At 36.7% G+C, this 12496-nt stretch overlaps 1 protein-coding gene across 1 annotated transcript in view; it reads left to right on the top strand.

Annotated features, from left to right (window-relative positions):
• Positions 1–12496, top strand: part of IMMP2L (inner mitochondrial membrane peptidase subunit 2) — a 1183069-nt gene that overhangs the window by 1098108 nt on the left and 72465 nt on the right. The window lies entirely within an intron of this gene.

The raw sequence follows: 12496 nt of genomic DNA, 5'->3' as shown, positions 1-12496 counted from the left end.
GTGCCTCAAAGAGAAGAAATGGAAAGCACAGCACATGTGGCACCCTAACTACAAAGCACTACCAACTCCAGGAAGTTCCAACTACCAGAGGGGAACTCGGACATTTTTGAGGACAGTATTTCTGGCAACGTGACCCACTTAGGATCTGGTGCTGGGAAGTAACACCTTGATGAGATAGCACAGTTGGTCTAAGCCAGCCCTGGTGATCAGAGAGAGACTCTGAAAATTTTGAGGCAGGTGCTTCTGGTGACCAGGATCCATGCAGGAACAGGTTTGAAGGCACTCTGCTGGAGGGGTGTGAGGTTTCAGGGTACCATGCCTGAGAAGCTAACTTCGGACAGTACCAAATTGTAGAGGAGGACTTAGAACATTTCAGTGAAGGGATTTCAAAGCATAGAGCCCTCCAGGACCACCTGAGGAGCTGGTCCTAGGTCAGGGTCCCTGCTTGGCTGAGTCTGAGAGTGGTACTGTTCCCTGGCTAATGAATTATTTAAAAGACTTTAGAATCTATGAGGCATGTCATCTTGGAGAATGCCATGTAACTTCTACAATTCTCTAGGATATTAAATGGAGATGTTTCACAATTAAAGACTCCTGCTGCAATAGGAGGTAACCCTGGAGACTTCACTTTTAGAGATCTCATCTATTATTCTGGGCCAGAAGTCCATGTTTCGCATGGGAAGATAGGACTTGGAGAACTGCCCTTAAAGCCCTTGATCTTTCTGCTGTGTCTGAGTCTGTTGATTACTTTTGTCCTTGAAATTATTGTAAAACTTAACATCCATTAAGATCTCTGGTTTGTTTAAGTCTGATTTGCCAATCTAAACTATACGTTACACACATGGGGGACTGGGTTGATGTTTGGGGGCATGAACCATTTACTTGGTGTCACATTGATTGCTTCCTCTTTTCCTTCACTCTGAAGTTGACAGACAGGTACTGAAGTAATAATTTTGGTCCCTTTTTTCTTTTTTGAAGGGGGATGGCTGGGTGGGAAGGCAGGTGGAGAAGAGCTTTCTAATTTTAAAATCTGGTATTCCGGGAGGAATGTAGTATTTTCTATTTACACAGCTAGCTAGCAAATAAATTTGGGAATACCTATCAATAGTCTATATTAAGAATAGAGATAAAGCACTCAAAATTCAAAGCATGCATCAACTCTATCAGAGTAAGTTATGTATTTCTTGTACTCCAGCCCTTCCTCTGTAAAAGAGAATTATCACAGCAAAGCCCACATTTTTCCAAATATTTTTGTTTTCGAGGCTACACATTTCAAGGACACATCATCTAAACAGAGGAATTGATTTGTCTGAATAGAATTCAGCCAGGATCTCAGAGTTTATTTGACTTCATAGAAGTCAGAGTGATCATATTTGGAGACGTGTGCAAAATCTTACGGCAGTGGGTTATCTTTTTTAATCCCAGAAAATAATTTACTAATGGGGTTTACCTGATGTGTAGTGTCCATTTTGAAGAACTGGCCTGAACCATAGTTATTAGTCATTATTTAATTTAGTAGTGTTTGCTGTAAAGATAGCTGTCATTTATTGAAAACTAACCATGTACCAGGCATTGTTTCAAGAACTTTATGTGGAATATCTCAGTTTATTTTCCTAGCAACACTGGAGATAGATACCATTATCCCCACACTACAGGTGAGGAAACTGAGATACAGGGAAATTAAATACTGTAGATTGCTCATTGTTACATACTTAGTAATTACTATGCGTCAAACAGTTCAGATTGATTTCAACATGGATCCAAACTTCAAGATCAGAATGGATGTGATACCCCAGACGTAACAACTAGATAATTATAGATGATTCCTCTCTAGCTATTTGCTTCTAGGCTCTAAGCTTAAGAACTGGATTCAAAGATGCGGGAGGGCTGAAAGAGTGAACCCAGGCCATCCTACTATGCAGCCATAAAAAAGAACGAGATCACGTGCTTTGTAGGGACATGGATGGAGCTAGAGCCCATTATCCTTAGCGAACTAATGCAGGCATAGAAAACCAAATACTACATGTTCTCATTTATAAGTGGGAGCTAAATGATGGGAACACATGGACACACAGAAGGGAAAATCACACACTGGGGCCTATTGGAGGAGGGAGGGTGGGAGGATGGAGAGGATCAATAAAAAAAACTAATGGGTACCAGGCTTAGTACCTGGGTGATGAGATCATCTGTATAACAAACCTTCATGCCACAAGTTTACTTATGTAACAAACATGCACATGTACCCTTGAACTTAAAATAAAAGTTAAAAAAGAAAGAAAGAAAAAGAACTCAGGGTATTATTTTTAGCTGCTCATTTTGGGGAGTATGGACTTAGTTATAAATAATACTTACTTTTATTTTTTTCTTTCAGGTGTACGACTTTCCCCCTCCAATTTTCAGGTTCACACTATATTCTAGAATAGGTATAGGAGGGATGGCTGGAAGGTGGTGGTAGGCAGTGAGTTGAATTTTGTCTTTTTCTCTTGTTCATTGGTCAATCACTCTTATTAAATACCTACATTATAAAATAATAGGGAGCTTTCAACATTTGATACAAAATATGATACTGTCCCAACCTTTATGCATTTAGAAATAAAAATAGAGAAAAAGTAAAGAGTACAGGAATAAAATGTTATGAATTTCTAAGAGCTGTATCCTAAAGCAATCCCAATATATGTCTAGAAAAAAATTTCCCTCATGGCTAACATACATCTTAGTATTATTTGTAGCCCACAAATATATTTAATTGTGTAAATATATAATTTTACAAACTTATAGGTTAGTATTTATCTTAAAGTTATTTTATAATCCTGTAATTTCACTTAAATTATGCATATTTTTATACTTTTGCAATAGCAACAGTATTTTTAATCCCTTCTAAATAATGTGCCTTTATTTATTGAAAAGCAAATGTAGTCTCTCATCAGTTTATAGTGGGTGAATGCTTTGTATTACATTTTAAATGTTGCTTTGGAAACAGGCAATTAGTTATAAACCAGGCCTGCCGTTGTCATTTACTGAGAAGAAACACTGATACGGAGTTCCTTCTTTTGTAAATTTGAGATAAGCTGTCCTCCCAAAGACATCAAGATAAGAGGAATCAATGCACATTGTCATTTTGACAGGCCGTATTCTCCTGTTAGTTTACACATCTGCTCAAGGAGGGAAAACTATCAGATACTTTTGCTGATAATGATGAACAAGAGAGGGAGTCTTAGGTTGGTATCTGAGGACAGCCTGTCAAGGCCCAGTAGAAATGCAATCACCTCATTCTAATGAGTGCCATTGCCCTACAGGGGGAGCCACGATGACAGCTGATCCTTCCCCTGCAGTTTGAAGTCCTTGTTAATGACCTAACTGTAATTCTCAGACCTGTCAACAAGGCTGCAGCACGATTTCTCAGTCCAGTGAGCTATTTTCATGTATGTGTTTTCAGGCCCTTCCCCTCTGTTTTGAAGTGACAAGTCTCTGTGGTAGTAGGAACACCAAGGACAATTTGGTTGCTCCCAGATGGTTTGGAGAAAGGGCTCGTTTATTTTAGAAGCTGAGAATCCCAGCTTGTCATCTAATTATCATTAAATAGCTCCCCTATTTCTGCCTACTTTTTCTTTCTAGGAAGTTAACTAATGCTGAGATTGGCTGAAAAAAAAAATACCCTATTACACACTTTCCTATTTTCTTTCCCTCTCGCATGTTAGAAAATATCAAATATTTTCTATTTGTTATTACATTAAAGAAATGCTGATGTATTTTCACAGACTTAATAATTAGAACTAATGTGTCGAGACCACAGGGATTGATTTCTTATTTTTATGTTTGACTTTTTATTCTTAAAAAAGATAATTTTAATACTTAGCAATTAAAACCAATACAAGTATCACTAGTAACAAAATACGATTGCCTCTAAGAGAATTTAGGTGAAACATAGACCATTTTTATCTAGGCAAAATAAAAACCAGAGATGAGGAGGGATTATTAGAATAATTAAAGAATCAAAAATTACATAAATACTTGAACTTTCCCTTGTAAAATAGAAATGTTGGTATGTTTAACTTGCAAAATAACTTAGACTTTCCCCTTTAAAGGCTAAATGAAATAACATGTGATAAGATTAAATAGTAAATGAAAGTATATCATCCCAGTGCTGAAACTTAGTAGGTGCTAAATAAATGTTGATAAAAGAATGATGGCCTCTAACTTCTGCTATTTTGGCTAAAGGTAAGATCTTAATTTATAATGTGGGTACTGCCTGAGTTTTATTGTGTTATTATGGTATTATAGGACTAAAATGACAAGGGTATGGAAAACCCAATGTTGCTGTTGTGGTTTTTATAAAGTAACTTGGATTTCTGGGTCATCGGTAGAACCCTGGCTTGTGTGAGTACTGACTCTGTGGACTGAGCTTGTCACATTCAGTGTTCCATCTCGTGGCCCACGGAGCTGAGAAAGTCTATGGCCTTTGGAGTGTAATGTCTTTTGGAATCTGATAGAAGGCTAAAAAAGCCCATGCTAAAGATACCTATGATAGAAGTGTGACAATATTATTTTTGTTCCTCCCCATTATTGTCCTTCTCATTTGCATTAATTCTGTTCAGAAGCAAAATATGGTGTAAGGAAGAAACCAATAATTGATTTTCAGTGTGTTTTGGACAATTACTACTAAAATTGATAAATTTATTATTTTGTCAGTATATTTGGTACTTCAACCAATAAACCCTATTGGATAGGCTCCAATAGGGATGTGCTTCATACCAATATTCAGTCCTTGAACACCACACGTTTACTAAAAAATAAAAATCATCCTGACAAAGAATCACCCTGATCTTTCTTTTTTCTTTAGATTACTGATATAAGGTGACTATGGTTTCTGAACCTGAATTTTATTTGGCTTTAATTCATTTTTGATAGCATAAAGGAGGAAACAGTTCTTTCTAAATTATTCATCGTGTTGTTTAACAAGTAGGCACCATACAATGTGATGGCTCCTGAAACTCCATTAGTCTATTGTGAAATACGTAATTATACACTATTATGAAAATAAGAAATTTGTATTACTCATATGTATCTGACAGCCTGCAATTAGTTTAGACTCTCTAATTAACATATGTTTTACTTAATGGTGAGTGATTATGGATTATCATTTAATTATACATAATTTCAAATACTCATCTTTTTTTGTGAATATTAGATACAAAAATAAGTGTTTGTCAAGAGCAAAATGATCATGCTTTTCTGTTTTGTTTTTGTCCAGTACCAAGAACATTATTATAAAATAAGTAGTAATAAAACAGCTTTCCTTTGAGTAAATTGCTGAATATTTTTTGCCATATATATTCTGCTATCATATTTATGGATGCCACTGTTCTTTTATATGAGTTGTTCATGAGTAATTTTTCACATAAAGAAGAATCAACAGTACAAAGAACTATGGAAGCTGTTGTGAGTTGATTAATTGAACCATTTTTTTTTTTTCTGAGTACTCATTCTAAATACCTGGGTTTCATCAATCTACCTTAATTAGAAGAATATATTTGTATAATCAGGTTACAGAACCAATTTTAATTTTTAATGTAATGGTGCCTGATCATCTTTGAATAGGTTTTTTTGTTTTTATATAATGCTTGATTAATTCATACAAGTTTTACTACTTGGTGGTTTTGCCATATCTTATAGATACATTTCACTGTTTAATAAAAGAATGCTGGAAAATATTTGCAAATTATGCATCTTATAGACAAAGTTCTAATATCCAGAATCTATCAGGAACTTAAGAAAATTTACAAACAAAAAAACAACCACATTGAAAAGTGGGCAAAGGACATGAAGAGACACTTTTCAAAAGAAAGCATACATGTGGCCAATAAGCATGTGAAAAAATGCTCAACATCACTAATCATTAGAGAAATGCAAATCAAAACCACTATGAGGTACCATCTCATGCCAGTCAGAATGGCCATTATTAGAAAGTCAAAAATAACAGATGCTGACAAGGTTGCAGAGAAAAGGAAATGTTTATAGACTGTTGATAGGAATGTAAATTAGTTCAGCTGTTGCGGAAAGAACTTTGACAACTTCTCAAAGAACTTAAAACAAAATTGCCATTCTATCCAGCCATCTCATTATTGGGTATATACCCAAAGGAATAGAAATCGTTCTACCATAAAGACACACGTACATGTATGTTCATCACATCAGAATTCACAATAGCAAAGACATGGAATTCACCTAAATGCCCATCGTTGTTAGACTGGATAAGGAAAATGTGGTGCACATACACATGGAATACTATGCAGTCATAAAAAGGATGAGATCTTCCCCTTCCTGTGTCCATGTGTTCTCATTGTTCAATGCCCACCTATGAGTGAGAACATGTGGTGTTTGTTTTTTTGTCCTTGCGATAGTTTGCTGAGAATGATGGTTTCCAGTTTCAGCCATGTCCCTACAAAGGACATGAACTCATCATTTTTTATGGCTGCATAGTATTCCATGGTGTATATGTGCCACATTTTCTTAATCCAGTCTATTGTTGTTGGACATTTGGGTTGGTTCCAAGTCTTTGCTATTGTGAGTAGTGCCACAAGAAACATACGTATGCATGTGTCTTTATAGCAGCATGATTTATAATCCTTTGGGTATATACCCAGTAATGGGATGGCTGGGTCAAATGGTATTTCTAGTTCTAGATCCCTGAAGAATCGCCACCCTGACTTCCACAATGGTTGAACTAGTATACATATTAACAAACCTGCACATTGTGCACATGTACCCTAAAACTTAAAGTGTAATAATAATAAAATTAAAAAAAAGTTTTAAAGCAACAATAACAACAACAAAAGGATGAGATCATGTTCTTTGCTGCAACATGGATGGAGGTGGAGGCAATTGTCTTAAGCAAACTAACACAGGAACAGAAACCAAATATCACATGCCCTCATTTATAAGTGGGAGCTAAACACTGAATACACATGGACTCAAAGAAAAGAACAACAGACACCGGGGCCTACTTGAGGGTGGAGGATGGGAGGAGGGTGAGGATCAGAAAACAGTATATTGGGTACTATGCTGATAACTGGGTGACAAGATAATCTGTGCACCAAACCGCTGCAACATGCAATTTACCTATGTAACAAACCTGCACATGTACTTCTGAACCCAAAATAAAAGTTAGAATAGAAGAAAAAGAATGTATAAATAGGAACAACATGAAGCATAAAAATCTGTTTCTTTCTCTACTTGCTAAATGAAATGACCATCACAGTGGCAAGCCCTTTGAAATACTTTTGTTTTCCTTTCAGTAAATCCAGAGTGAATCGGATTAGTGAATTAATATTTCTAAAGCCAGAATATCTTTATTGAGGTTTGTAATCAAAGGAAAGATGTTTAGTAATTTCTTGTAAAATCAATGTTGGTATTTATGACTTAATTTGCATTTTTGACAGAATACATTATTTTTTAATTAAAAAAACACAAATCCACATATAATAAAAGTATAAAGATTGTAATTAAGTTGGGGCTGTGTAGGTGTTTACTGAAAGTAATTAATGCCCTACAGTAGATTTTTTTTTTTTTTTGAAAGAGAGGGCTAGAGTAATCTGTTGTGGCTAAATTTGAAATGTAAGTAGCTTAGATAACTGTATTGCTTCTCTGTAAATTTTGATGAAACCTCAACTAGAATACTAGATTATTGGGATGTACTGAGTAACTTATTGCAGTAGGTGGAATAATGGCCTCTAATTATCTCCACACCCTAATTCCTGGAACCTGAGAATATGTTATCTTACAGGCGAAAGGAACTTTGCAGATGTGATTAAGATGTAGGATGCGGTGATTATTTTAGATTATCAGGGTAGGCCCAGTGAAATGACAAGTGTCTTTTACAGTAGAAGAGGCAGGCAGAAGAGAGTCAGAGGAGGATAAGACTAGGGAAGAACTAATAGGATAGATGTATATATGAAAGGGAGTTATTAAGGAGAATTGACTCACATGATCACAAGGTGAAATCTCACGATAAACCTTCTGCAAGCTGAAGAGCAAGGAAGTCACTGGTGGCTCAATCCAAGTCCCAAAGCCTCAAAAGTAGGGAAGCTGACAGTGCAGCCTTCAGTCTGTGGCCAAAGGCCCAAGAACTCCTGGCAGCCCACTGGTGTAAGTCTAAGGGTCGAAAGGCCGAAGAACCTGGAGTCTGATGTTCAAGGGCAGGAAGCATCCAGCATGGGAGAAAGATGAAAGCCAGAAGACTCAGCAAGCTAGCTTATTCCACCTTCTTCCTCCTGCTTTTTGTAGCCACACTGGCAGCTGATTGGATGGTGTGGGTGGGTCTTCCTCTCCCAGTCCACTGACTCAAATATTAATCTCTTCTGGAAGCACCCTCACAGATGTACCCAGAAACAGTACTTTGCACTGTTCATTCCAGTCAAGTTGACACTTACTATTAACCATTACAAGTCCATCCCTTGTCAACTTGAACCCATATACATCTCTTGAAATCATACTTAATCTCCAAATAAAGACAATAATAAGGTCATAATTACACCTAACATAATACAGCTATCCTTCGTACAACTGGAAGCTCGCTAATCCTTAACCTAAATGCTATTACATAAAGTTAACAACACTTAAATGCTGATATGAAGTCAATAAATCTTATGTCACATGATAAAGGAAAGAGAAAAGGAAGATATTTTCTTATACAAGTGTATACAGGCACAAACATATTCTTAACAAAATAAGGAGAAAATGCTCGAGACAATTATAGTCCTTGTTTCTGCAACTGGTCACGTGGTTGTAGCTGGTATTGATTAATACCTTCCACTACTACCCATTCTGTATTCTCTTTGCCTTCAGCAAGCACCTCAGCTGGTCGTGGTTTTACCTGGTGGAGTGACTCAAATCTTCCTTGTTGAAGGGTCTGGGTCATTTGTAGTTCTACCTGGATTGGGTTGATGTAGTTTCCCATTGACCTTAATCACAGGACATGGTAATACTAAGAGACACCCTAAGGGATCTCCAGTATTCCACACGTACTCTTCTTTACCTCCATTGTGGAGTAGTAGACTGGTTTCATCTTGATAGTCCAGGTCAATCACCCCAGCCAACACTGTAACTCCCTTCTTAGCCTGTTGACTTAGAGGTAGGAGGAGCCCGAAGTGGCCAGGTGGCAATGTTAACTTCCAGCTTAATGGAATCATTGTTGTGTCTCCTGGTGGCAGCATTCCTCCTTCTGGAACTGAGACCTCTAGGCCAGCAGAACATAATGTCATGAGAACAGAAAGCAAAATTTTGCTAGTAGGTCACTGGGGATGATGGTCACTGGTGCCACTTCCACTTCCATCTGTTGGTTCCTGGACCTATGAATCCTGGCTATGGGAGAAAAAGTACCATATATTGGACGCTGATTCAGAGCATCCACAGCCTTCTGGAGAACTCTACCACAGCCCTCCAAAGTATTGTCACCTAGTTGGTGTTGTAATTGTGACTTCAAAAGGCAGTTCCATAGTTATATCAATCCAGCTGCTTCAGGTTGTTGGGAAACATGGTAAGACCAGTGAATTCCATGAGCATGAGCCCATTGCCACACTTCTTTGGCTGTAAAGTGAGTGCCTTGGTCAGAGGCAATGCTGTGTGGAATTTTTCTACTTGGTAAGATAGAGCCTAAAATGAAATCACAGGAGTCTTTATAAGTGGAAGACACAAGCAGATAACAAATAATAAATCTGTGTTATTTAAAGCCATCAAATTTGTGGTAATTTGCTACTGCAGCAATAGAAATCTAAGACACTTATTAACCACAATAATATGACACTTACTACTAGTAACAGTAGAACAGCTGATATTTATTGACCTCTCACCATGTGCCCACAGCATAAGAATTTCACAAAAATTATCTAATTTAAATCTTCCAACAAAATTTTGAAGTTGGTGCTAACTTGTTAGCTCCACTTCAGAGATGTGTAAGTTGAGTCTTAGATTAAACTGTAAGTAAGTGGGTAGTGTATAAGCATCCAGGAAGTCTGAGTTCAGTAACTTCTCTCTGAACTACTTTCTATGTCCTTCCTGTCTGATTAATTATGGGTTAAGCAGAATATTCTTTTGGTTCAATTCTGGTTATTGTAAATCGCTCTGAAAGTATGTAGAATGATTTTCTAAGTTTAATATTCACTTAAGATTAGTAAAATATAATAAAGGTAATCTCCTCCTTCTTTTATAAATGACCATTTCATAGTACTTCAAGATTATAATTCAAATCATAATTTGTGTGGGAAGTAAATGTCAGGATTGGATTGATACTGCACTGATACTAACTCAGGATTGGGTTGAGTCTTAATCTTCAAAAAATCATCCTTTTGTAGTGACGTTGTTTGCAAAGGACTTTTTCTTTTGCTTAACTTCTCCTATATTTTTCTTAAAATCTCTACATTTTTTAATCTTCCAGAGTTTTCTATTTTTACATACTTATTTGCCTTCTAAAGCTGATTAATCAAATCTATGTGCTTTCTCTAAATAGGCTCCCCCCACCCAGTTTATATTGTGTACAGTTGTGGACTAAAGTTATTTTTCTTGGACTCATTTCTCATTTTCTCTATACGTTTTAATATGTTAATATCATTAAACTCCTGTTTTTCATTTAGATACTTATCTGATGATGACAGCTATTCCTGTATAAATTGCACAAAAGTTGTTCTGAATGTATCTTGATGATGTTCTTGCTGTACAAGGCAGAATGTAAGGTTTGTCCGTGTTCACTGAATTCTTCCTCTACAGAGCTTAAGGGAATCACTGATTCCAACTTCTTAATACTCACAGAAGTAAACAATAAACAAATCAATATGGCTAGGTGCCGTGCCTCAAGCCTGTAATCCCAACACTTTGGGAGGCTGAGGCGGGAGGATCACTTGAGGCCAGGAGTTTAAGACCAGCCTGAGCAACATGGCAAAACCCATCTCTACTGAAAATACAAAATTAGCCTGGTGTGGTAGTGCACGCCTGTAGTCCCACTTACTCAGGAGGCTGAGGTACAAGAATTGCTTGAACCCGGGAGGCGGAAGTTGCAGTGAGCCACTGCACTCTAGCCTGGGTGACAGAGTAAGACTCTGTCTCAAAAATAAATAAATAAATAAAAATGATCAACTGCAAATGTTGTGTCTTAGAAGTTAAGGAGTGATGATAATAATTATGTATTATGTTACATAGACTGTATAATAATAGTTATTATTATTATGAGGGGAGTCAAAAAACCTACATTGCCTAACGTTGCTCATGTCTCCAAGGCTCAAAGATATAAAGCAGTGTCTAGAACTCTTACATGATTCTTCAACCAGCATCCTACCACCACTGCAGGTTTATAAGAAAAGGAGAATTACAAAGGAGAAGGGCAGGAAAAATGAAACAAAACAAAAACTTACAAATATTTTGTATTTCGACTCGAAATTTCTCTGTGGAAATCTAATTCTAATGAGTTGGTTAATTATTGGTTCTCAAAGTGTGGTCCCTTACCAGCAACATCAGTATCACCTGGGAATTTGTTAAAAACACAGAAGCTCCAGCTCCACATCAGACTTACTGAATCAGAAACTCTGGGGAAGAAGCTCAGAAATCAGTATTTTAACAATCCCTCCGGGTGATTCTGATGCACACTAAAGTTTGAGAACCAGTGGATTCCATGATGGGAGAGCCAGGAGGAGCCTCTGGCAAGAACTGAAGTCTAGTTTAAGTATTTTTTATGATGCTTCCCTTTCTGTAGACTGTACTCCAGCTCTCTGTTATCCTTCCATTGGAGTGACCTACAAGGGCAGGGAAAGAACCTAAGAACAAGCCAAAACATACAAAAACAAACAAACAAAAAAATTTAAAAGACTCTAATAAGAAAGACGTTATAGGCAGAAGTGCTTTAACTTCTTTTCACACTGGACTCTTTGCCCCAACACAATGGACCAAAAGGGTGCTCAAAGTTGGGACAGTTGGAGATGTGATGCAATCAAGTAGCCATTTTAAGACATGCTCTTAAACATTAGAGAAATAATTTAAAAATGCTGCCAATTAATTCAGATTTCCATAGTGGACAGTTTTACTCCTAAGAAAGTTATCACCTTTAAGTGAACAAACAAGGGAAAAATCACTCTCACTGGTGCCAATGTATCTTTAAGGAGTACTTTTGTGACTCTTCTTGCAGGTTACACTATACAACTATAGTGTACTCCCCAAACCCTGAGGCCAGTTCCTTGATAATTATAGTTAGCTCAAAATTTGAACCTGAATATTGCATGGCATTATGGTATTTACTAATTTAAGTATCTTTATTCTGCCCCTTAAGATGTTATCTGCTTTGAAAAATTGCAATCTGATGACAATTCAAATATTTAAAATGCTATTCTATGTTCAATGCATATAATAAGTTACTTATTTTAAATTTAAATGGAACTGTACGATATTTATTAAAAGAAAATTTGTTTCTCACTGCCACCACTAAATAAATATTAAACATCTATTTTCAAATACC

This window comes from Pan troglodytes, chromosome 6, assembly GCF_028858775.2.
Source record: "Pan troglodytes isolate AG18354 chromosome 6, NHGRI_mPanTro3-v2.0_pri, whole genome shotgun sequence".
NCBI classification, from domain to species: domain Eukaryota; kingdom Metazoa; phylum Chordata; class Mammalia; order Primates; family Hominidae; genus Pan; species Pan troglodytes.
The sequence above is the reverse complement of the archived record's forward strand: the minus strand, read 5'-3'. Positions and strand labels throughout refer to the sequence as shown.